The sequence below is a fragment of the Lepidochelys olivacea genome (genome assembly GCF_965140295.1).
Source record: "Lepidochelys olivacea isolate rLepOli2 genome assembly, chromosome: 13".
In the NCBI taxonomy this organism is placed as follows: Eukaryota; Metazoa; Chordata; order Testudines; family Cheloniidae; genus Lepidochelys; species Lepidochelys olivacea.
The window spans coordinates 35933202-35960413 of NC_140423.1; the positions used below are offsets into that span (position 1 = coordinate 35933202).

A 27212-nucleotide genomic window follows, 5' to 3' on the forward strand; every position below is an offset into this window, starting at 1 on the left:
TCAGGTCAGGTTGCCAATATCAGCTGAAGCAAGGAACATGAAGAGAAAGACTTGGGTGACACATCCAGGGTAAGAAATCACCCTGGTGTTCATGAGGGAATTAGCCATGGCTTTGGGGATGGTGACGGAGATGAATCGAAGGTCCAGGATGGCCAGATTCTCCAGGAAGAAGTACATGAAGTGTGAAGATTGTGGTTGAGAGCTATAGCTGTGATGATGAGAAGATTCCCCATCAGGCCTGCCACGTAAATCTTTAGAAACACCACAAAGTGCAAAATCTGCAGCTCTCGAAGATCAGAGAGTCCCAGGAGAAGGAACTCGGTCAGGACAGTTTGGTTGGACATTTTCTTCCTCAGCACATTGTGTGATGGCAGTGGAGGGAAGGAGAAGGGCAATGGTCAGGATTAGAGTGTCAGAGGGAATTACCCTTATTGCGTTCTGAGTAATACCTCATGATTTACTGTTAAATGTGCACAGCACTCCTCTCATCCTTCCATTGATTAGGAGCAGTGTGTGTTCCTCACTGCTGACAATCAGAACACTAGAGAGATAACTTGAGTGAAGTAATATCCGTTATTGGACCAACTTCTGTTAGTGAGAAAGACAAGATTTTGAACCACACAGACTACCTCATCCATCTTGTGTCTTTAATATTCTGGGACCAACACAGCTACAACTACTGCATGCAATCAGACCACTACTCAGACCACTAGTGTCAATTGACATAACTGTCTAACAGTCCACGGGGCAGCTTCAATTTACACTAGGCTTACCAGATGTCCTGATTTTATAGGGAAAGTCCCAATACTCGGGTTTTTGTATTATATAGGCGCTATTACCCCCCACCATCTGTCCCAATTTTTCACACTTGCTATCTGGTCACCCTAGTTCTATACCATCTGAGTATCTGACCCAAGATGTCACTTGAACAAATGCATTAAAGACTGGAACAAATTACAACCCAAGCCCACAGATCTAGCAAAGATGGTCCCTCAGCTCTGTGAAACAACAGAGGAAAAAATTGGGCATGAAACTAAAGTACTAGATCTCCAAGACCACCGGATTCCCACTAGGGAGATATGACAGATTTTCTGAGCATCCAAATTGTAAGCTTGTCTGTAATGATTCCTTCTCAAGCTCTGTATATAGATGACTTGATACCTTGTTACAAATTGATTGACGGCACCAGTCCCAGCTCCACTCCTATCTCTGGGTGTTGATGGGCTAGTTGCATCGCTCTGTGACTTTATGTCTGGTCTGAGCGTGGCAGCGACGGTCAAGAGACTTGGGTTCTGTTCTTGTCTCTGCCAGTGGCTTGCTGTGTGACCTTGGGCCGGTCACTTCTCCTCCCCGAGCCTCTGTTTCCCTCCTTCCCTTTGTCTGCCTGGTCTTTTATGAGGTCTATGGGGGATAGGCTGTGTCTTATCATGTGTCTGCTCAGTGCACCCATTTACAGCCTTTGTTCTCAGCTGGCAGCAGTGTTTCACATGGGATATGGTGATTGACCGGGAGGTCTGGATTCCTCTCCCATTGACCTCCTGGGCGTCCATCTATGCTGCAGCGGGGAGCATCTTCCCAGCTCCAGCAAACAGACATGGGGTAGCTCTGCCGAAGTTACTGCAGAAAAAAAAAGCCAAGTAGCCAGAGGTAGCCTGGGCACCAGCTCAAACTCTATCCGACTATATACCCACTGAGCTCAGCCGGGTATGTACTGAGGTTCAAAAAGAACTAGCTAAATTTATGGTGGACAGGTCCATCAATTGCTATTAGCCAAGGTGGACAGGGATGGCATCCGTAGCCTCTGTTGCCAGAAGTGGGAATGTGCGACGGGATGGACCACTTGATGACTACCTTGTCTGTTCCTTCGATCCTTTGATCCTCCAGTGGTAGAAAACATTGGCCACTATCTATCCATATATGTCCATTCACAACAGTCTATTACCATAGCTTTCACATGTAAGCATCACTGCATTATCCAGCAGCGGTTTCCATGTCCCATGGATGGATTTCCTGAGTCCCTGGGTCTCTCCGCAGTTCCTAGCAGACAGGGAGCCCCTCTACAGATGGGCGCTGCCTGCTCCCCTCCTCAGGCAGGCTTTGCCAAGAGTTGATTCACTAAACTGGATGAGGGACTGAAAACCCCTGAAAATCTAGAACTGCTCCTGGGTTGTGCAGGCATCAAACACCGTCACAGCCAGTATGTCCTTCCTCTGGGGCTGAATAGATGAGTCTAGGCGCCAGGGCTGTGAGCCCAGCTCTCATGTGACCTCAGGAAAAAACCACCTGGACAACCTGTCCCAGCCAACCCTAACCCCACAGACGGGGAACAGACCTGCCCTGGATCTCACATGACGGCAACATCCCTGAAAGGACCCTTGGCTAAAATCAAGGCAGATTTGGCTAAGTTTGGACAAGTCAAATGTATATTTATAGCACAGTCATGTGACATACAAGAGCTAAGAGACTAGAAGCACCAGAAGCTCAGCTGGCCTGGACTAACCTGTTCCTTCATTAACTCTACATGATTGCTACCGGGGCAGCAGAGAATGTTTTCTCCTGCATTGCATCAGCAGCTCTTGGGAGGCAACCACCAGAGGAACCCAGAGGTCAGGCTGCCTGGGGTGTTCAAAGCTGGCCACTAAGCGGTACCCAGAGGCAAGCATTAAAAATGAAAGGTCATGTCCTGAGCTGGTGTAAATTGATGCAGTTCCATTGATTTCAAAGTAGCTAGGGCTATTTACACCAACTGATGACCTGGCCGTTTGATTTCAATCAAGGTTTGGCCAATTTACACCAGCTGAGGGCCTAGTTTGTCAGAGTTTGTTTTGTTTATTTTGGATTGGGGGTATCTCTTGAAAGCCCTTTATGTTTGTGGATGGGGATAGGGAATTGCTGTAGACTGAAGATCCAACAGTTTCCCCTGAATACCACTGCCCTCTCCTCTAAGCTCTGTCTAGGGCTCATCACCCTGTCTTCCAAGGTGGCCTGTTGGAGAATCCAACTCAAGCATTTGTGAAGCAGCTTCTCCAAATGGCTTCCCTGCTAAGGCTGCAGGATTTGGTCAGCAAAACCCCCTCTGTTGACTCAGGGGGGGATATGATAGAGGTTTATAAAATCAGGACTGGGGTGGAGAAAGTAAATAAGGAAGTGTTATTTACTCTTTCCCATACTACAAGAACTAGAGGGGTCACAAAATGAAATTAATAGACATCAGATTTAAAACAAACAAAAGGAACTATTTTTTCACACAATGCACAGTGAACCTGTGGAACTCCTTGCCAGAGGATGTTGCAAAGGCCAAGATTATAACAGGGTTCAAAAAAGTACTAGATAAGATCAAGAATGATAGGTCCATCAATGGTTATTAGCAGAATGGGCAGGGATGGTGTGCCTAGCCTCTGTTTGCCAGAAACTTGGAATGGGCGATGGGATGGATCACGTGATGACAACCTGTCTGTTCATTCCCTCTGGGGCACCTGACATTGGCCACTGTTGGAAGACAGGATACTGGGCTAGATGGACCATTGGTCTGACAAAGTATGGCCGTTCTTACGTTCTTATGTTCAGTGCACAGAACTCTGCCTAACAAGGCTTTTGTTCTGTCCGCCGACAAAGACCATGTGATCTGGGACACACTGTCCTGCACTGAGGAACCAGGGAGCTTTCTCTGCAGACTACAGGGATCTGGAAACATTTTTCAGCCCCTGCTGTTGTTCTACATTGGATAAGGTGTTTTTGTTTGGGGATGAATTTGGGATGCCAGGACCAGATCCTGCAGCCCTTACTCAGCATTCTGGCAGCAGTCAGTGGCAGTGCAATCTGAGCAATGGCTGCAGGGATGGGCCACATCCGACTGGGTGATCTCTTACATAGACATAGCCTTGTGGCCTGAGCCATAGAATCAAGTGATTGCAATATTTGTTTTACTTATCCATTTTGAATGAAAAGAGAGTCCAGACTGTAGGTCTGTGCCCAGGACAGTACGAACACATGTAAAATACATTGACTTCGTCCACCAAATTCTCAGCAATTTATCCAGCATAACATCCTCCTTCCCTCAGCAAATAATTTTCCCATTAATTAACTTTTAACTAACTTTTAATTAAGTGTAATTTTTCAACATTAAGCAAATGGCAATTTTTTCTCCATCAATGAACTACAACATTCTCCTTCTTCAACCAGCCATAGTTTTCTCTGCCCTTCACTACCCCACACTTCTGCATCTTCCAAAAATCACGGACTTTCCCTCTTCCACCTAAGTAAGTAGAGCTGGCTAAAAGGCAGGATTTCTGCTTCATGTGAAATATTGCTATTTCAAAATTTCCCTCTAACCAGAAACTCTAAACAAAAAAACATATTTTTTTTTAGAAATATCAACACATGGTGTCTCAGAAACAAAATTTGCTTCCCAGGACTCAAGAATCTACCCAGTGAAACTGACAATCTTGTCAGTTTCAAAGCTGCTATTAGCCTATCCAGCAGATGTGATTGACAAGATTGTTAGTTTCACTCAGCAGCTGTATGGGTCTTATGGACTGCTGCTCAGGGACAGGCCAACAATGGAACTGTTCCAGACTTGGGAGTCTAGAAACCCTCAGGTTCCTGGCCCAGGACAGTCTGCATGGCAAGGTTACCCCAGAGTCTGTCTGTCTACTTATAGACAGACATGAAGAGAAAATGAGTCACAATAATTGGGTTTATCTATCCATTGATCGATCTATCGCTCTATCTCTTGAATCACATACTATACGTTTGTCCCTCATATATGAAATTATATATATCCATGCACAAAGATGGGTATTCTAATACTAATAATAGGCCTACTTCGTGAAATCCTTTTTTAGCTTGGATGTGACTAGATTTAGAATGGATGATGCATGAAATGCTAGGTCAGTGCATGTGACGGTACTTTTACACTTACACCAATATTATAATGATATGACACCAGGCAAAGGACTCCTTGTTGTTTTCGCTGATACAGACTAACACAGCTATCTGTCTGAAACCTGAGATGGGGAATTTACCCATGCATTTATATTGCACTCACTTTCTCCCAGCCACCATTGCCCATTCTTGGATCTTTGTGTGTATTGGCCATTGGCCAAATCCTGATCCATTTGAAGTGAGTGGCTATATCCCAGTGACTTAAAAGGGATCAAAATTGGCCTCATTATCATGGCTGACTGTCTTTAAGAAATACTCCACAGTTTTCTCTTCACCAGACAGACAAACAAACAAACAACCCTTTCCCACTATAGCACAAATTGATTTATTTATTTGGGATTACAATAATGAAAAGATGTCTACCTAAGGCTCTTGGTTCCCAACCCATCAAAAATAAACTAAAAAAACAGAGACATAGGCAAAAAACATACAGCTACTGTACTGATACTGCAATCCAATTTTTACTCCAAAAAAGAAGAGACAGACACTCCCTGAGGGTTCACTAAGGACTTTGATATGGCTAATGATTTTATATAGAAGGTGCTAACATAGCATGGTGATGGGTAGTAGTACGCAATCCTGTCAGAGATAGATAGACAAGCAAACAGATGGATGATGATATTTTTTTACATTGGTATGCATTTACATTAGATCCATTGACTTGAGTGGTGTTTTCAAATATGTCAAGGAAGCACAGAAAGAAACTAAAATCAAAAGAGAAAGATAGACTTTTTATTGGTTGTAAATAACCTCCTTCTAATCAGTTTCCTCAGGGAAGCTTTGATCTCCTTGTTCCTCATGCTGTAGATGATCGGATTCAGCTTTGCATGTACCATGGAAAAGAAAACATCCACCATGAGATCCAGGAGTGATAAGGACCTGGAGCTGGGTTTCAGGTAGGCAATGATGCCAGTGAAAACAAACAAAGAGACAACAGTGAGGTGAGGCAGGCAGGTAGAGAAGGCTTTATGCTGGCCCTGTACAGATGGGATTCTTAGAACTGATCTGAAGATCGGAAACAATTATTAAAACAAAACAGCTTACGGCTAAGCATGCACTGAAGACAATAACCCAACTTTCACTGAGGTCTGAAGTCAGGCAAGCTTGAGTAGCTGGGGGATGTCAGAGAAGAACTGATCCACCACATTTCCTCCACATAAGGATAATGCAAATGTGTTTCCAGTATGCAGGGCAGAGTAAAGAATACCACTGATCCAGGCACTCTTGTAGTGCAATGATTGGCGGATGGTAACATATTGATCATATGCCATGACAGTCAGGATGCCAATATCAGCTGCACTAAAGAACATGAAGAGAAAGACTTGGGCGACACATCCAGAATAAGAAATCATCCTGGTGTTCATGAGAGAATTGGCCATGGATTTGGGGATGGTGACGGAAATGAATCCAGGGTCCAGGATGTCCAGATTCACCAGGAAGAAGTACATGGTGTTGGAGCCCTCAGGGCATGGCCACTAGTTAAGTGGAGAGGATGGAGGAACCGAAGGGTCGAGGAAGTCTCCCTACTGAAGGCCTAAGGGCTTCTTCTCAACCCCTCCTTAATAGAATTCAGGCCTGGCTGGTTCAAGTAAGCTCTTTTGATCTTAAAACAATTTTGCAGTCGCAGATAATGCCTTATAGTGTAAGGTTTTCTGACGCCAAGTAAAAGATAATAGGAGAGAGAGCTACAAGGCCAGACAGAATGTGCTGGTTGTTTAAATTGCTAGGAATGCTTGTTAGAGGATGCAGGAAAAAAATATTATTGTAACCCATATAAGGAAGGCAGCGTTTTTGTGCAAAGTTTTAATTGGATGTTGTGTAGTGCAGTAGCATTAAGGAATATAAAAGTGTGTGTAATGACCTGCTCTGGTGTGCAGGATTTGAGATTCTATTCTCCCTGTACCTTGTTTGCAGTTGCAAATAAACTTTTCTGCTTCTCCACCCCATTGTGATTATTGAGTGAAACACACCGGGTAACGAACCCCTGCTGTTGTTTTGCCTCTCAGCACTGGATGCCGGGAATATGGGGGTGTAAAGATGGTGGTTGAGGGCTATAGCTGTGATGATGAGAAGATTCCCCATCAGGCCTGCCAGGTAAATCTTAGAAATACCAAAAAGTGCAAAATCTGCAGCTCCCGAATTGTCAGAGAATGCCAGGAGAAGGAACTTGGTCATGGTGGTTCGGTTGTACATTTTCTTCCTCAGCACATTGTGTGATGGCTGTGGAGGGAAGAAGAAGGTCCATACTCAGGATTCAAGTGTCAGAGGGAATTACCTTGATTCCTTCTAAGTAATGTCCCATGATCTACTGTTAAATGTGCACAGCAGTCCTCCGATCCTTCCATTGACTAGGAGCAGCGAGTGCTCCTCACTGCTGACAATCAGAGCATGAGAGAGATAAGGTGTCACAAATATAAAGGGAAGGGTAACCACCTTTTTTTATACAGAACTATAAAATCCCTCCTGGCCAGAGGCAAAACACTTTCACCGATAAAGGGTTAAGAAGCTAAAACAACCTCGCTGGTACCTGACCAAAATGACCAATGAGGAGACAAGATACTTTCAAAGCTGGAGGGACGGGGCGGGGGGGAAGGATCTGTCTGTCTGTGTGATGCTTTTGTTGGGAAAAGAACAGGAATGGTGTATTAGAACTTGTTAGCAAGTAATCTAGCTACAAATAAGTTAGATTTCCTTTGTTTAAATGGCTGGTAATTAAGCTGTGCTGAATGGAATGTATATTCCTGTTTTTGTGTCTTTTTGTAACTTAAGGTTTTTGTCTAGAGGTATGTTTAGAGAAAACCTATGTTTTGTCTAAACCTATGTTTTGTCTAAAACCTCTATGTTTTGAATCTGATTACCCTGTAAGGTATTTACCACCCTGATTTTACAGAGGTGATCCTTTTACTGTTTCTTTAATTAAAATTCTTTTTTAAAAATCCTGCTTGCTTGCTCAATGTTCTTAAGATCCAAGGGTTTGGGTCTGTGTTCTCCTATGCAAATTGGTGAGGATTTTTATCAAGCCTTCCCCAGGAAAGGGGGTGTAGGGCTTGGGGGATATTAGAGGGGAAGACGTCTCAAAGTGGTCTCTTTCCCTGTTCTTTGTTTAAGACGCTTGGTGGTGGCAAGTGCAAGGACAAGGCAAAGTTTGTACCTTGAGGAAGTTATTAAACTAATCTGGTAAGAATAAGCTTAGGGGGTCTTTCATGGAGGTCTCCACATCTGTACCCTAGAGTTCAGATTGCGGAAGGAACCTTGACATGGTGGCAGAGCGGTGGGATCATTTTGAGATTTTTGTGGGACCATTTTGAGATTTATTTTTTTTAGATCATTTTGAAGCAGAAGCACAGTAGGATTTTAAAAGGACATATTTTTCCTTTGGGCTGTTTGGAAGCAGGTTTTAAGTTGAAAGCAATTAGAGTTTTTCTGTCTCTGCCTGGGGGGGGGGGGGCAGAGTAGCAAGTATAACAAAAGGGATTTGTCTTTCTGAGCTGGAGTTTTCTCTACCTCAAGGCAAGGTAGTCTCCTGCGGGGAAAATCACAAGTTTTTCACAGACCTGAAGCTAAGAGCTTTTAGCTAAGAGCAACTAGAGGGTTTTTCTGTCTATTTACCTGGAGACAAAGGATTTTTCTGTAGGCTGAGAATATCTATCAGAGAACATAGGAATCACATTACAGAAGAAAAATTTGACAAGCCAGTTTTCTTTTTAACTCTTGGTTGTAAAGTTAGTTAAAAACAGAGAGGCTAAGATGACAGAACCCAAGGCAAAAAAACCCAAAGATGCTGTCCACAGGAAAGAAATGGAGGCAAAGGAAAAAGAAATGGAGGAGAGGGAAAAAGAGAGGAAGCATGCACTGGAGATGGAGAAAGCAAAGGCTCAGCAAAATATATCGTATAATCCTAACAATCCTTAACCAACAATCCACAAATGGGAGCAACTATGTCCACAGTATGATGAGGGTTGGACAAGATGACCTCCTGAGGTTCCTTCCAATCCTGATATTCTATGATTCTATAAATCTAGTGATATTGCTGAATATTTTCTCACCTTTGAGAGACTCTGCACAATCCATTAAATTCCGTAAGCTCACAAGATGACCACATTGGTCGCAAAATTGACTGGAAGAGCTCTGGACATATTCAATAAGATGCTTATTGAGGAGGTCTCTGACTATAATAATTTCAAGGATTTGATTTTAAAGCAATTTCAAGTTACACCTGAAACTTACAGAGTAAAATTTTGAACCCTTAAGAGAGGGCCTGGACTAAGTAATGTGGCTTATGTAAACCAAATAAAGGGTCTGTTAGATAAATGGGTCAAAAAAGGGGTGTAACTAGCTTCGAAGGAATGTGTGATTTGATGGCTCAGTAGCAGTTCCTGAATATGTCCGAGGAAATAAAACATTGTTTATGGGATAAGAAAATGGACTCAGCAGGAAGTCTTGCTTCTTATGCTGATCAATACGAGCAGTCCCAGACCACCAGAATGGCAGGGCAAACTTGAACAAAATGGGTTGAGGGAGGAGAGAGAAACAACCCTGGTCACAGTTGCAGCGGATATCAGAAGGGACACCCTCAGACCACACCCTACTACCGGGGGCAGCCCAAGGCCCCAGCTACACCCTAAGGAACACTCCATCACCTTACCGTACCATCACATTGTTCTTCAGCAACCCACCTCGCCTCAGTGACCTGTCAGCTGGACGATGTTTTAAATGTAATGAGCCGGGGCCTGCAAAGGCCAACTGCCCCAAGATCCCCAACAGATTACAGTTCATTGCACTGGAATCACACCAGAGGTCCGCAGACCCAGATACCTCCCAGATACCCTCAGAGCGGAGGGAAGCTGTGAGTGTGGGTGGGAAGAAGGTCACTGTGTGGAGGGACACTGGAGAACAGGTGCCGGATATCCATGCTTCCTTAGTGGACCCCAACTTACTCAACCCAGAGGCCCAAGTGACAATTCAACTCTTCAAGTCAAACTCTTTCAATTTGCATAAAGCCAAGTTGCCTGTCCAGTACCAGGGCTGGTCAGGAATGTGGACTTTTGCAGTCTATGATGATTATCTCATCCCCATGCTGTTGGGGAAGACTTGGCCAGTCATGTGAAGCTAGCCAAGAGGGTGGGAATGGTCACCCACAGCCAGGCTAAGCAAGCTGTCACGCCTAGCTCTGTTCTGAAAACTTCTACCAGGACCAGGTCAGAGGTAATGTACCGGACCCCATGCCAATGTCTGCAACAGCAGTAGTGGATCCAGTCTCAGAGACCCAGACAGAGCCAGTCTCAGAACCGGAACGGGCGGAACAACCAACACCAGACCCATTGCCAGCACTGAATCCAGTACTTGCAAACTCAACAGCAGAGGGCCGCACCGAACCTGCACTGGCAGCAGCAGATAACCCTACTCAAGAGGCTCAGCTGCAGTTTGAACCCCAACGTAGTGCACCAGCGGAGAACGGTTCACAGTCAATGGAAACAGCCCCATCCCCTACATCGCTTCCAGAGGGACCAAACATAGGTCCACAAGCCAATGAGGAACTGATGTCTCCAGCATCAAGGGAAGAGTTCCAGATTGAACAGGAAGCAGATGAAAGCCTCCACAGAGCTTGGACGGCGGCACGGAGCAACCCACCGCCTCTCAGCTCTTCTAATCGATCCAGGTTTGTTGTAGAAAGAGGATTTTTATACAAGGAAACTCTTTCTGGTGGACACCAGGAAGACTGACATACTCAGAGACAGTTGGTAGTTCCAACTAAGTACCGGGTAAAGCTCTTGAGCTTAGCCCACGATCATCCTAGTGGCCTTGCTGGGGTGAACAGGACCAAAGATCATTTGGGAAAGTGGTTCCACTGGGAGGGAATGGGCAAGGATTTTTCTACCTATGTCCGGTCTTGTGAGGTGTGCCAAAGAATGGGAAAACCCCAAGACCAGATCAAATCCTCCCTCCTCCCAGTTTTTGAAAGTATATTGTCTCCTCATTTGTCATTTTGGTCACATGCCAGCGAGGTTACATTTAGCTTCTTAATCCTTTACAGGTGAGAGGATTTGTCCTCTCGCCAGGAGGGATTTTAAAGGTCTTTACCCTTCCCTTTAAATTTACGACACCACCATCAAACAAATGGCCTGGTGGATAAGTTTAGTGGAACTTTGGCGGTCATGATACGTAGATTTGTAAATGAGCACTCCAATGATTGGGACCTAGTGTTGCAGCAGTTGCTCTTTGCCTACAGAGCTGTACCACATCCCAGTTTAGGGTTTTCCCCATTTGAACTTGTATATGGCCATGAGATTCAGGGGCTATTACAGCTGGTGAAGCAGCAATGGGAGGGGTTTACACCTTCTCCAGGAACTAACAGTCTGGACTTTGTGAACATCTTACAAAACACCCTCCGTTCCTCGTTAGCCCTTGCTAAAGAAAACCTAAAAGATGTTCAGGAAGAGCAAAAAGCCTGGTACGATAAAGTAGGGGAACCAGGTTGTGGTCTTGAAGGCGCTCCAGGCCCATAAAATGGAAGCGCCGTGGGATGGGACATTTACGGGCCAAGAGCTTTCTCACAGCATCCCCCACCTCAAACCTAAATCCGAAGATGTACCATTTTAATTCTCTAAAGTCCTTTTATTCCAGAGAATTAAAGTTTTGTCAGTTTACAGCCCAGGAAGGAGACGACGCTGAGTGGCCTGATGGTGTCTACGACGAAGGGAAAAGTGCTTGCTGGTGTGGAAGAGGTGAACCTCTCCATGACCCTTGGGCGTATGCAGCGACAGCAGATCAAGGCGCTGTGTCTTAGCTATGCACCAGTGTTCTCAGCCACCCCAGGACGGACCGAACGGGCATACCACTCCATTGACACAGGTAATGCTCACCCAATTGGAGCCCAACCTTACCGGATGTCTCCTCAAGCCAAAACTGCTATAGAATGGGAGTTCCAGGATATGCTACAGATGGGTGTAATCCGCCTCTCTGGCAGTGCATGGGCCTCTCCAGTGGTTCTAGTTCCCAAACCGGAAGGGGAGATCTGCTTTTGCATGGACTACTGTAAGCTAAGTGCTGTAACTCGCCCAGTCAACTATCCAATGCCACAAAAAGATGAACTGTTGGAGAAAATGCGGTTTGCCCAGTTCATCTCTGCCTTAGACTTAACCAAGGGGTACTGCCAAGTACCACTGGATTAATCCGCCAAGGAAAGGTCAGCCTTCATCACCCATGTATGGCTGTGTGAATTTAATGTGTTCCCTTTCAGCCTGCGAAATGCACCCACCACTTTCCAAAAACTTGTAGATAGTCTTCTTGCAGGATTGGAAGTCACCTACGTTGATGATGTGGCCTTCTTTTCTGAGTCATGGGCAGAACACCTGGAGCATCTGCAAAAAGTCTTCAAGAGCATAAGGGAGTCAGGCTAACTGTGAAGGCCAAAAAGTGTCAAATAGGCCTAAAAAGAGTGAATTACCTTGGACACCAGGTGGGTCAAGGAACTATCAACCCCCTACAAGCCAAAATGGCTGCTCCGCAAAAGTGGCCTGTTCCAAAGTCAAAGAAACAGGTCCAATCCTTCTTTGGCTTGGCCGGATATTGCGGACGATTTGTAACGCAATACAGCCGAAACGCCGCCCCGCTGACAAAACTAACCAAAAAGAAAGCACCAAATGCAGTTCAGTGGACTGAACAGTGTTAGAAGGCCTTTAACTGGCTTAAAGCAACACTCATGTCTGACCCTGTGCTAAGGGCCCCAGACTTTGACAAACCATTCCTAGTAACCACAAATGTGTCCGAGCATGGTGTGAGAGCAGTCTTAATGCAGAAACGACCACATCAAGAATTCTATTTTGTCATGTTTCTGAGCAAGAAACTGTCTGGGAGGGAAAGTCACTGGTAAAGCAGCGAAAAGGGATGCTACACCATTGTGTACGCTCTGGAAAAGCTACGTCCATACGTTTGGCGACGGCGTTTCCGCCTGCAAACATACTATGCTACGCTGTAGTGGCTTCATACCGTCAAGGACAAGAACAAAAAAATTCTTCAGTGGCGTCTAGCGCTCCAAGATTTTGATTTTGAAATACAACACATTTCAGGAGCTTCTAACAAAGTGGCTGATGCACTCTCTCGTGAAAGTTTCCCAGAATCAACTGGTTAAAATTGTTGTTGAAATGTGGAACATATTCTTAGTTTTTATATAATCAGTAGTATCTCTAGAGGTGCATGTGTCTTATTAACTCTGTTTTCTCCTCAAGCTCCAGGAAGAAATCACAGCAGGTTGTCCGACACCGTCTGTGATTTGGGGGCGTGTCATAACCATAGGGGTAGCTTAAATTCCTCCTTACCTGTAAGGGGTTAAGAAGCTCAAGTAACCTGATTGGCACCAGACCAAAGGAACCAGTGGGGACAACAGATACTTTCCTATCTAGTGGGGTGAAGAGGTTTTGTGTTGGGTTCTTTGTGTCTGTGGCCATTCTCTCTTGGGACTAAGAGGGATCGGATATCAATCCATGTTCTCCAAATCTTTCTAAACATGTCTCTCATATTTCAGACTTGTAAGTAACAGTCAGTCAAGACATATTAGTTTATCTTTGTTTTCTCAAAGGGCTAGGGCTAGTTATGCCGACTGATGGCCTGACCCTTTGATTTCAATTGTGCTATGGCCGATTTACATCAGCTGACGGTTTGGCCTGTCGGAATTTAGTTTGTTTAATTGCGATTAGGGGTGTCTTTTGAAAGACCATTTTGTGTGTCGAGGGGGATAGGGCGTGGTTGGAGACCGAAGTTCCAACAATTTTCTCCTGAGGACCACCTCCTTCTCCTCTTCTTCTATGGCCTGTCTAGGGCTCATCATCCATCCAGGAGGTGGACCCTGGATGGGAGCTGTTGGATGGTGCTCAGTGTGCCATATCCTCATGTAGGTGATGGAGGTACGTCACAGAGCTGGCCAACAGCAGATGCACCACACATGGCCAGGAATAGGCTAAATAGCCGATAGGCCTGGGTAAAGAGGACTCTGTTTGCAACTCTGTTCTGGTTCTAAGGCCTGTGTTTGGACCACGTTCCAGTTAAACGTTCCATAAATTACAGCAAAAGGTGAACAACAACAAGGCACAACTACCACCCCCTGGCATGGGGCAGGAAACTGAGGATCTCACTGGAGGATCCTCAGGTCAGTGTCCACCAAGGCTAGTGTCTTGTTGGTTAGTCCAACTCAAGCATTTGGGAAGCAACTTCTTAGAAATTGCTTCTTAGAAATCCTCCTAAGGGCAGGTTGTGGGATTTGGGGGGCTGGTGGGGTGTTGCTCAGCAAACATGCCTGCAGGGCACAGAGCTCTGTGTAACAAGACTTGTGTTGTGCCCCTAGAATCCTGTTGACAAAGACCATGTGATCTGCGACTCAGTGTCCTGCACTGAAGACCCTGTGAGCCCTTTCTCTGCACATTGCAGGGAGATGAAATCATTTTTCAGCCCCTACTGTTGCTCCATCTTGGAGAAGCTGGCCTTGTTCGGGGCTGAATTTGGATGCCAGAGCCAGATCCTGCAGCCGTTGCTCAGTAATCTGGCAGCAGTCATTGGCAGTGCGGTCTGATCAAGGTCCTAGGGAATGGGCTTAGGGACTGCTGCTCAGGGTCTGGCCAGCCATGCAACTGTCCCAGACTGGGTACCCCAGGGCTTCCAATCACTTGGGACCACTGGCTCCCCAGGCTTCCCATCTCAGTGTTGGTTCCAAGGAGCCAGTTGGCCTGGGAATCTGGAAGGCCTCAGGTTCCTAGCCAGGACAGTCTGCATGGCAAGGTTACCTCAGAGCCCTGGACCCTGGGATTCCAGGCTCCCAGCTCCATGGCATGGAATCTGGAAGCCCTCTGAGCCCTGTCTTGAATCAGGGTTCTTGGGGTTTCCAGGCTGAGGAGTAGAGAGCTCCCATTCAATCCAGGGACACCCAGCTTTGATCTCTGATCCAGAGACAAAGAGTAGAAGAAAGTCAGGGAGAAGGGAGTCTCCTGCAGGAGATGCAGAGAGGAGACCCAGGACCAGAGAGAACTTTTGAAGAAGCTCTCTAGAGCAGCCAGAGGGAAAACCTTGCTGGAGCGACCTGCACTGCAGAGCAGAAAGAGACCCCATCAGAGGGACTAGGGAGCAGAGGAGGGGCATAACAGCCTAGTAACTTTGGGTCAATCCAACCCAGAGATTTGAGACAACTCTTATTCTGTGTTTATAAACCAGTCCCCAGAAGGGGTTAGTAATTCAAATGCCTCAATTGTAGAAGATGGATTAACAGGGGAAGGAGAAATATTCAGGCGGTGACAGGTCTGACACCAGTTTAGACCTAGCCCTAAATCTAATCCAATAAAGGATGAGTTTTTAACTGTAAATCACCAGTGGAACAACTCACGTGTTTAAAGTTAAGCACTTTCTAAAGGGGTTTGCTGAATCAGGGCCTTAGTGCAAAACATTCAGAGGAACTGAGCGATGGATTAATAATCATGAGTGTTGACAGCAGATGTGAATTCCCAAGCTCAACCGATGTCAGCTTTTGTCCCTCATATATGCATTGTATATATCCATGCACAAAGATGAGTATCCTAATACTAATAATAGGCCTGCTTTGTGATATCCTTTCTGAGCTGAGATGTGACTAGTTTTACAACGGATGATGCATAAAATGCCAGCTCAGTGCATGTGATGACACTTTTCCATTTATACCAATATTATAATGATATGACACCAGCCAAATTACTCATGCTGGTATTTCTTAGAGAGAGAAGGTGTACCTTATGGAGAGCTCATCTCCAGACCTGAAGAAGAGCTCTGTATACGTTTGAAAGCTTGTCTTTCTCCCCTGCAGAACTTGGTCAAATAAACGATATTAGTTCACCTACCGTGTCTCTCTAATATTCAGTGACCAGCATGGCTGCAACAACACTGCATACACCACTGTTTATGTCACGGTTGAATTTAGCCTTGTGTCTTTGGGCCAGTATCAAACCAGCAATATTGATGGAGATACTCTTCATTAGCACAGGGTTAGCTGAGATGAGGAAAACCGGGAGAAGTCCTCGTGGCACCTTAGAGACTAACAAATTTATTTTGGCATAAGCTTTAATTGGCTAAAACCCACTTCATCAGATGCATGGAGTGAAGAATACAGTAGGCAGTTATAAATATACAGAAGGTATAACTATACAGCCTACTGTATTTTTCACGGCATGTATCTGATGAAGTGCGTTATAGCCCATGAAAGGTTATGCCCAAATAAATCTGTTAGTCACGAAGGTGCCACAAGGAATCCTTGTTGTTTTCGCTGATACAGACTAACATGGCTTCCCCTCTGAAACCTGAGCTGAGGAATTTACTCATGCGTCTCTGTTGCACTCACTTTCTCCTGGCCACCATTACCCATTTTTGGATCTTTGTGTGTACTGGCCATTGGCCAAATCCTGATCTATTTGAAGTGATTTGCTATATCCCAGTTATTTAAAAGGGATCAAAATTGGCCTCATTATCAAGTCTGACTGTCTTTAAGAAACGTACACAGAGCTGCAACAAACAAACAAACAAACAAACAAACAACCCTTTCCCACCGTAGCACGAATGACACAGCATTGATTTATTTATTTATTGATACAATAATGAAAAGATGTCTACCTAAGGCTCTTGGTTCCCTAACACACATTAAAAGCACAATCCTATCCCAGCCTGATTCATATAATTATTTCAACAGAAAACCATGCAGACACTTCTTGTGCACACCTTTATCACTGTGGAAAGAAATCTTTCAGCTCGCTCAGAAAACCCCATCAAACATATCACATATGGACACCCTCGATAGATAACAAACATCGACAAGATAACATCGACAATGATGTGTAAGTGAACACTTACTATCTCTCCAGTCATTCCCACCTCCAAAAACACTTCAAAAAAAGAAAGAAACCAACCCATCAAAAATAAACTAAAAAAACAGAGACAGAGGCAAAAAAAATACAGATACTGCACTGATACTGCAATCCAATTTTTACTCCAAAAAAGAAGACAGACACTCCCTGAGGTTCACTAAGGACTTTGATAGGGCTAATGATTTTATGTAGAAGGTGCTAACATAGTGTGGTGATGGGTGGCAGTACACAATCCTATGATAGATAGATAGAAGGCAAACAGATAGATAATGATATTATTTACATTACATTGGTATGCAGTTACATTAGGTCCATTGACTTGAGTGGTGTTTTCATTTTTGCAAGTGCAAATTCCCCTTTTTGCATAAAGAGATGACAAACCATGTTCTTGTGGAGACAATTATGTCATCATTTCATTATATTTTCAAGGAAGCACAGAAGGAAATTAAAATCAAAGGAGAAAGATGGATATTTTATTGGTCATAAAAAAACCTCTGTCCAATCAGTTTCCTCCGGGCAGCTTTGATCTCTTGGATTCTCATAGTGTAGATGATCGGATTCAGCATTGGAGGTACAATGGAATAGAAATAGATATGGAATAGATCCAGATGTGATATGGACCTGGAGCTGGGTTTCTGGTAGGCAGTGATGCCAGTGAAAACAAACAAAGAGACAACAGTGAGGTGAGGCAGGCAGGTAGAGAAGGCTTTATGCCTGACCTGTGGAGAGGGGATTCTTAGAACGGATCTGAAGATCTGAACATATGACACAATTATTAAAACAAAACATCTTAAAGCTAAGCAAGCACTGAAGACAATAACCCCACTTTCACTGAGGTCTGAGTCAGAACAGGCAAGCTTGACTCACTGGGGGTTGTCACAGAAGAAGTGATTCACCACGTTTCCTCCACAGAAGGATAATGCAAATGTGTTTCCAGTATGCAGGGCAGAGTAAAGAATACCACTGATCCAGGTACTGGCTGCCATTTGTATACAAGCTCTCCTGTTCATCACTCTCTCATAGTGCAGTGGTTGGCAGATGGCGACATATCGATCATATACCATGACAGTCAGGATGCCAATAGCAACTGAACCAAGGAACATAAAGAGAAAGACTTGGGCGGCACATCCAGAATAAAGAATCACCCTGGTGTTCATGAGAGAATTGGCCATGGATTTGGGGATGGTGACGGAAATGAATCCAGGGTCCAAGATGGCCAGATTCACCACGAAGAAGTATATGGGATTGTGAAGATGGTGGTTGAGAGCTATAGCTGTGATGATGAGAAGATTCCCCATCAGAGCTGCCAGGTAAAGCACCAGAAACATCACAAAGTGCAAAATCTGCATATCCCGAACGTCAGAGAATGCCAGGAGAAGTAACTTGGTCATGGTGGTTCGGTTGTACATTTTCTTCCTCAGCACATTGTGTGATGGCTGTGGAGGGAAGAAGAAGGTCCATACTCAGGATTTGACTGTCAGAGGGCCTTGATTCCCTTCTGAGTAATGTCCTATGATCTTCTGTTAAATGTGCACAGCACCCCTCCAATCCTTCCATTGACTAGGAACAGCGAGTGCTCCTCACTGCTGAAAATCAGAGAGCACTAGAGAGATAAAGTGAGTGAGGTAATAGCTGTTATTGGATCAGCTTCCCTGGGTGAGAGAGACAAGATTTTGAGCCTCCCATACTACCTCACCAACCTTGTCTATTTAATATTCTGGGACCAACATGGCTACAAGTACTGCATAGAATCAGACCACTACTCAGATGTGTTATCGCAATAGTGTCAATTAGCATAACTCCCATAAAATCCATGGGGCTATATCAGTTTGTACCATCCGGGGATCTGTCCCAAGATGTCACTTGAACAAATGCATTAAAGACTGAAACTGCAAAAAAAAAAAAACAACAACAACCACAGAGGTCAAGCAAAGATGGCTCCTCAACTCTGTCAAACAACAGAGGAAAACTTGGGCACGGAACTAAAGTACTAGAACTCCAAGACAGCCCAATTCCCACTTTCTATGGAAATATGACAGACTCTCTAAGTGTTCTAAGTGCAAGCTTGTCTGTAACAATTCCTCTCCAAACTCTGTTTATAGATGACCTGCCACTTGGTTACAAATTGATTGATGGCACCAATCCCAGCTCCACTCCCATCTCTGAGTAAAGATGGGCTAGTAGAATTGCACAGTTACTGCTAGCTTGTGTCGTTTCCCTCTGTGACTGTATACCTGTTCTGTGAGGGTCAGAGGCAGCCAGGAGACTTGGCTTTTGTTCTTATCTCTGCCAGTGTCCTGCTGTGTGACCTTGGGCCAGTCACTTCCTCTCCCCATGCCTCTGTTTCCCCTCCATCCCTTTCTCTGACTTTTATGAGCTCTGTGGGGGAATGGGCTCTGTCTTATCATGTATCTACACTGTGAACCCATTTGTTCTCAGCTGGCAGAAGTGTTGTACACTGGATATGGTGATAGACCAGGAGCTCTGGATTCCTGTGCTATTGACCTCCTGGGGATCCATTTACACAGCATAGGGGAACACCGTCACAGCTCCAGTAGATGGAAATGGGCTAGCTCTGCTCCAGTTACTGCACAAAACATACCCATGGTTAGCCAGAGGTAGCCTGGACACCAGCTAAAGCTTCATCCGACTACGTACCCACAGAGTTCAAGCGGGTTTGTACTGAGGTGGCTAGACTGAGCCACTCCCTGTGCTGCCCTCATCTTCTCCGCTAGTGCAGTTTGCTATGTGAAGCGGGCAGGTGGAGAAGACTTTTTTGCCGGCCCTTTTGACAGAGGATTCACTTAGTATGCCTACATGAGTTTGGAAGCATGTTCCCGGCTGTGGTGTAGATATGCCCTTAATGTCCTTGGGCAAGGTCCACATAAACAGGCTGCCATTGCTTGATTGAACCCAAACTCTGAGTGTCATGGTTCTAGCACATCTATTAAGTATAGCCTATACTCCCTGGGCTTTCAGTTCTGCTGTTCACTCTGTTCTGCCATTCTGCGTTCATGACTTTGAAACAGAAATAAAAATGGATATAACAGAATGACAGTGTTTGAAATTATGGTACCATTGAACAACAATAGTGCTTCCCACCCTGGTCAATAATGTTCTGCTTTAACTTTTTTTAAAGAAAATTTGTGTTTTCAGTTAAGCAAATTTTCATGGAAAGACTTTATCTATCTATCTATCTATCTATCTATCTATCTATCTATCTATCTATCTATCTATCTATCTATCTATCTATCTATCTATCTATCCAAAAGCTGATTCTTTTTCTATGTGAAGGAGAGATTTTGGTTGGAATTTTTCAGTTTGCAACAGTTTTTAGCAGAGAACGATTGTTTCTCTGTGGCAAAAATCTCAAACGTTTGGAAATTTGGGGGACTTCTATGAAAAGACAATATTTTTAATAAAGAAAAAAGACAGTAACAAACTTACTGTGTTGATCTTGGCTTGTTCTTCCCAAATTGCAAAGCATTTGATCCTGCAGTGCTCAAAATTATTGGCCATTATCTGTCAATATATTTCCATGCACAACAATCTCCTTATCTCTCTCATGAACCCATTACTGCATTATCCAGCACAGATTTTCATGTTCCGTCATTGGATTTGTGAGTTGCCGGGTCTCTCTGCAGTTCCAAGCTGACAGGGATCCACTCCACAGATGGGCACTTTCTGCGCCACTCCTAGGGTATGCTTGGCTGAGAGGTAAAAGATTAAATGGGATCAGGGGGACTGGAAGCCCCTCCCAACTCTACAGGTTGACATGGCTTCAGCCCAGTAAATCCCTCCTCTGGGACTAAATAGTTGAATCCGGTCTCCGGGGTTGTGAGCCGAGTAATGATATCACCTGTGAACAAACCACTCTGACAATATACTCGAACTGACCCCACAGAGGGAGAACACAATCCAGAGCCTGGGTCTGACACAATGGCAACATCTCTGGAAGGGCCCTTGGCGAAAAGAAGGCAGGGCTGAGGTCCAAAAGGTGTCCGAAGATATTTGCCAAATCAAATATATATATATAGCGCAGACATGTGACCTACAGTAGCTCATAGCCCTGTGGCTTAAGAAGCCCAGCTGGTCTGGAATAGCTTCTTCCTTCAGACACACCACATAATTATTTCTGGAGGAACAGAGGTTTTTTCCCCCTGCATTCGTTGGGGATTGGTCGTAGCTGGGATGATTTAATTGGTATTGGTCCTGCTTTGAGCAGGGGGTTGGATTAGATGACCTCCTGAGTTGCATCCCAACCCTGATATTCTATGATTCTACGATTGTTCAGGGCTGAATTTGGGCCAGGGTTCTAGCAGCAGTCATTGGCAGTGCTCTCTGAGCAATGGCTGCAGGAATGGGCCTAGGAGGGAATGGGCTTAGGGACTGCTGCTCAGGGTCTGGCCAGCCATGCAACTGTCCCAGAATGGGTACCCAATGGCTTCCAAACTCTTGGGTCTACTGGCTCCCCAAGCTTCCCATCTCAGTGTTGGTTCCAAGGAGCCAGTTGGCCTGGGAATCTGGAAGCCCTCAGGTTCCTGGCCCAGGACAGTCTGCATGGCAAGGTTACCTCAGAGCCATGGACCCTGGGATTTCAGGCTCCCAGCTCCATGGCATGGAATCTGAAAGCCCTCAGAGGCCTGTCTTGAATCAGGGTTCTTGGGGCTTCCAGGCTGCAGAGCGGAGAGTTGAGCTCCCATTCAATTTAGGGACCACCAGCTGTGTTCCCTGTCCCAGAGATAAAGAGTAGAAGAATTTCAGGGAGTAGGGAGCCTCCTGCTGGCTATGTATAGAGGGGAAGAGGCTCTCCAGAGCAGCCAGAGGGGAGTCCTTGCTGGAGCGATCTGCACTGTAGAGCAGGAACAGACCCCATCACAGGGAGTTAGGAGTGGAGGAGTGGCATAACAGCTTGGTGAGTCTGGGCCAAGGCAACCTGGAGATTCTAGATTTGAGAAAACTCTTATTCTGTGTTAATAAATCAAAAGATGAGATTAACTGCAAACCATCAGTGGAACTGCTTGTGTGTTTAAAGATAACCACTTTCTAAAGGCATTTGCTCGATCAGGGCCTTAGTGCAAAATATGCAAATGAAGTGAGCTATGGATTAATAATCATGAGCATTCAGAGCAGATTCTCAGCTGGTATAAATTCCCAAGCTCTGTTGATCGATCTATCGATTTATCTCTCGAATCACATATTGTGCTTTTGTCCCTCATATATGCATTGTATATATCAATGCACACAGATGGGTATCCTAATACTAATAATAGGCCTGCTTTGTGAGATCCTTTCTTAGCTAGGCTGTGACTAGTTTTACAATGGATGATGCATAAAATACGAGCTCAGTGCATGTGATGACACTTTTCCACTTATACCAATTTTATAAGTATATGACACCAGGCAAATTATTCATACTGGTAATTCTTAGAGAGAGAAGGTGTACCTTATGGAGAGCTCACCTGCAGACCTGAAGAAGAGCTCTGTGTACATTTGAAAGCTTCCCTCTCTGTGCCATTGTATACCTTGGCGGAGTGCACTGTAACCCCCATATTCCTCATTTTCATATAATTGTGATCTTACATATAAATCATGCCTTGTAAGATATCAGGGGAAAGTCATAATCTGCTGAAATTCATTTCTCTATCCATATATGTGTATCATTAATGCACACAAAGTTATGAGAATTATGTTGTATGGTGGTCACTAAACCATGCTGTAAGTTGGGGAATCAGAGAGATATTAGTTCCCCAGAGGCAACAACAAGGAAAGTAACCAATGCCCGGGTGGGGTGTCAAACAATCCATCAGTAGCCATTGTCCAGCAAGGGAGTTACGATGCAATGACTCACCTGGCTGCACCAGGGGACTTGCTCAACCTTGCTTAGAGAGACTCAGCAATACCCTCCAGACATGCCTGGACTTGTGTTCTAGAAGCACATGTGCTGAGAGTATACACAAACTGGGCCCTTCTCCGGCCCCCATCTCCGCTGCAAGCAACCAGGACACTGAGAAGAAGACAAGACTCCAGCACAGGAAATTGGCCCACATTTAAGGAACAAATCTGTATATTAAGGACTGCAATATCGAGTGAGGTGAAAAAACCTGCTTTATCTAGTTGCTTCCCAGTCTAATAGGGTTGAGAGTTTAGACTGCATGCTTATATTTTATTTTATTTTGGTAATCACTCTGACTTGTTAGGCTTTGACTGATAATCACTTAAAATTTATCTTTGTATTTAATAAATCTGTTTGTTTATTCTACCTGAAGCAGTGCATTTGGTTTTAAACATGTCAGAGACTCCCCTTGGGATCACAAGATTGGTACATATCAATTTCTTTGTTAAATTAATGAATTCATATAAGCTTGCAGCGTCCAGCCTTGTGTCTTTGGGCCAGTATCAAACCAGCGATGGAGCTACTCTGCATTAGCACAGGGTTAGCTGAGCTGGGGAATTTACCCATGCATTTCTGTTGTACTCACTTTCTCCCGGCCACCATTACCCATTCTTGGAACTTTGTGTGTCTTGGCCATTGGCCAAATCCTGATCCATTTGAAGTGAGTGGCTAAATTCCAGTTGTCATAAACATAAAGGGAAGGGTAAACACCTTTAAACTCTCTTCTGGCCAGAGGAAAAACCCTTTCAACTGTAAAGGGTTAAGAAGCTAGGATAACCTCGCTGGCACCTGACCAAAATGACCAATGAGGAGACAAGATACTTTCAAAGCTGGAGGGGGTGGGGAAGGAGAAACAAAGGCTTTCTCTGTCTGTGTGATGCTTTTGCCGGGGTCAGAACAGGAATGGAGTCTTAGAACTTAGTAAGTAATCTAGCTCGATATGCGTTAAATTCTGATTTCTTTAAATGGCTGAGAAAATAAGCTGTGCTGAATGGAATGTAGATTCCTGTTTTTGTGTCTTTTTGTAACGTAAGGTTTTGCCTAGAGGAATTCTCTGTTTTGAATCTGATTACCCTGTAAGGTATTTACCATCCTGATTTTACAGAGGTGATTCTTTTTACTTTTTCTTCTATTAAAATTCTTTTTAAGAATCTGAATGCTTTTTTCATTGTTCTTAAGAGCCAAGGGTGTAGCTCTGTGTTCACCTATGCAAATTGGTGAGGATTTTTATCAAACCTTCCCCAGGAAAGGGGGTGTAAGATTTGGGAGGATTTTGGGGGGAAAGATGTTTCCAAACGGGCTCTTTCCCAATTACACCCCTGTTAGACGTTTGGTGGTGGCAGCGAAAGTCCAAGGACAAAAGGTAAAATAGTTTGTACCTTGGGGAAGTTTTAACCTAAGCTGGTAAAGATAAGCGTGGGAGGTTTTTCATGCAGGTACCCACATCTATACCCTAGAGTTCAGCGTGGGGAAGGAACCTTGAAACCAGTGATTTAAAAGGGATCACAATTTGCCATCATTATTCTGTCTGACTGTTTTTAAGAAATATTCCACAGCTTCCTCTCAAACAAACAAACATACAAGCAAACAAATTCTTTCCTCCCATAGCACAAATAACACAGCATTGATTTATTTATTTAGGTTACAATAATAAAAAGATGTCTACCTAAGGCTCTTTGTTCCCTAACACATCATTAATAACACAGAAATACCCCAGCTCTAGTCATATAATTATTTCAGTAGGAACTCAACCATGCAGACACTTGTCACAGCTTTATCACTGTGGAAAGAAAATTTGCAGCTCGCGCAGAAAACCCCATCAAAGAGATGACATATGGGCATCCCGAATGGGTAACAAAACATTGACAATGCTGTATCAATTAGCACTTACCATATCCCCAGACATTCTCACCTTAAAAACAATGGAACAATGAAAGAAATAAACCTACCTACCGATTAGGTAAAAACAAACAAAAACAAAACAAAACCCTCAAAATTGGAGACAGAAGCAAAAAACCAACAGCTACAGCAGTGATACTGCAAAACATTTTTTTACCCCCAAAAAGAAGAGTCAGGGACTCCATGAAGTCCACTAAGGACTTTGATATTGCTACTGACTTTAGCAGATAGCATGGTGATGGGTGACAGTATACAATCCTGTGATAGATAGACAGACAGATTCTGATATTATTCTCACTGGTATAAATTTACAGTAACTCCACTGACTTGAGTGGTGTTCTCATTTTTGCCCATGCACAGTCCCCTTTTTGTATAACAAGATGGCAAACCATGTGTTCATGGAGACAAAAACGTCATCAGTTGATTTATCTGTGAAGAAACACACATGGGTGGTGGAACTAGGAGTGTGGCGAGTGCTGCAGCACCCCCTGGCTTGAAGTAGTTTCTATTCTATGCACGGTTTGGTTCAATGATTCTCAGCACCCCCACTATAAAATTGTAACAACACCCCTGGATGCACAGAAGGAAATTAAAATCAAAGGAGAAAGATGGACATTTTATTGATCATGAATAACGTCTGACCAATGAGTTTCCTCAGGGAAGCTTTGATCTCCTTGTTCCTCATGCTGTAGATGGTGGGATTCATCATAGGAGGCACCACAGAATAGAAAACATCCACCATGAGATCCAGACATGATGTGGAGCTGGAGGTGGGCTTCAGGTAGGCAAAGATGCCAGAGAAAATAAACAAAGCTGTAATGTGAGGAAAGCAGGTGGAGAAGGCTTTATGCCGGCCCTGCTCAGAAGGGATTCTCAGCACAGTTTTGAAGATCTGAACATATGACATAATTATGAAAATAAAGCAGCTTAAGACTAAGCATGCACTAAAGGCAATAACCCCACTTTCACTGAGGTGTGAGTCAGAGCAGGCGAGGTTGAGTAACTGGGGGATGTCACAGAAGAACTGATCCACTCTGTTACCTCCACAGAAGGATATGACAAATGTGTTCCCAGTGTGCAGAGCAGAGTAAAGAATACCACTGATCCAGGCACTAGCTGCCATTTGGACACAAGTTCTCCTGTTCATCACGCTCTCATAGTGCAGTGGTTGGCAGAAGCCGACGTATCGGTCGTACGCCATGACAGTCAGGATGCCGAGATCAACTGCACCAAGGAACATGAATAGAAAGACTTTAGCCACACATCCAGAATAAGAAATCAGCCTGGTGTTCATGAGGGAATTGGCCTTGGGTTTGGGAACGGTGACAGAGAAGGAGCCAAGGTCTAGGATGGACAGATTCACCAGGAAGAAGTACATGGGGGTGTGAAGATGGTGGTCGAAGGCTATGGCTGTGATTATGAGAAGACTCCCCAGCAGGACTGCCAGGTAAATCATTAGAAACACCACAAAGTGCAAAATCTAGAGCTCCCTAACGTCAGAAAACGCCAGGAGAAGGAATTCAGTCACGGTGGTTCGGTTGGACATTTTCTTCCTCAGCATGTTGTGTGATAGTTGTGGAGGGAAGGAGAAGGGCAATGGTTAGGATTAGAGTGACAGAGGAAATTACCCTTATTTCCTTCTGAGTAATACCTCATGATCTGAATGTCAAAGGTGCACAACTCTTGTCACTTCAATTGATTAGGAGCAGTGAGTGCCCCACACCTGAGGTAATATCTGTAACTGGACAAACTTCTGTGCGTGAGAGAGACAAGCTTTTGAGCCACACAGACTACCTCGCCCATCTTGTCTCTCTAGTAACCTGGGACCAACAGAGCTGCATGCAATCAGACCATAATCCAGGTGTGTTATCCCACTAGTGTCAATTGGTGTAATGCCCTTACAGTCATGGGGCTGCGTCACTTTGCACCATCTGAGGATCTGGCCCAAGTCATCACTTGATCAAATGCATTAAGGACTAGAATAAATTACAACCCAAACTCACAGATCAAGCAAATATGGCCCCTCAACTTTATAAAACAAGAGAGGAAAAACGGGCACAAAACTAAAGTACTAGAACTCCAAGACAGCCCGATTCCCACATTCTAGGGAAATAGGACAGACTCGCTGAGCACCCTAAATGCCAGAGGTAGCTGGGGCATCCGCTGACTATGAAGCCACAGAATCCAGCCGGGTTTCCACTCAAGTGGTGAGACTGAGCTGCTGCCTGTGCTGCCCTCATCTACTCCGCTGTGTTTAACACAGAGCTGGTGATGTCTGCCCAGCTGAGCACCAACTGTGGTGTAGATGTGGCCTCAATGTCCTTGGGCAGGGTCCAGATAGATAGGTTACTAGTGCCTGATTAAACCAGGACCCCGAGTTTCCAGGTGCTACTATGTCTATTAGGTCCAGCCCATATTCCCTGGGCTGTCAGCTTTGCTGTTTATTCAGTTCTGCCATCCTGCAGTTATGTCTTTGAAACAGAAATAAAAATGGATGTAACAGAATGATAGCGTCTGAAATTATGGTATCACTGGACAACATCAGTGCTTCCCATCCTGGTCAATAATGTTCTGCTTTAACTCTTTTTAAAGAAAATTTG

General features: G+C 44.5%; 1 pseudogene across 1 annotated transcript; it reads right to left on the minus strand.

The window, feature by feature from the left end:
• LOC311529473 lies at positions 1-26158 on the minus strand (annotated as a pseudogene). Its single transcript has 4 exons — positions 25217-26158; positions 18047-18253; positions 5695-6380; positions 1-208 (listed from the first exon to the last, which is right to left on the minus strand). The product of its transcript is annotated as an uncharacterized misc_RNA (transcript).
• Between the last annotated feature and the right edge of the window lie 1054 nt (positions 26159-27212).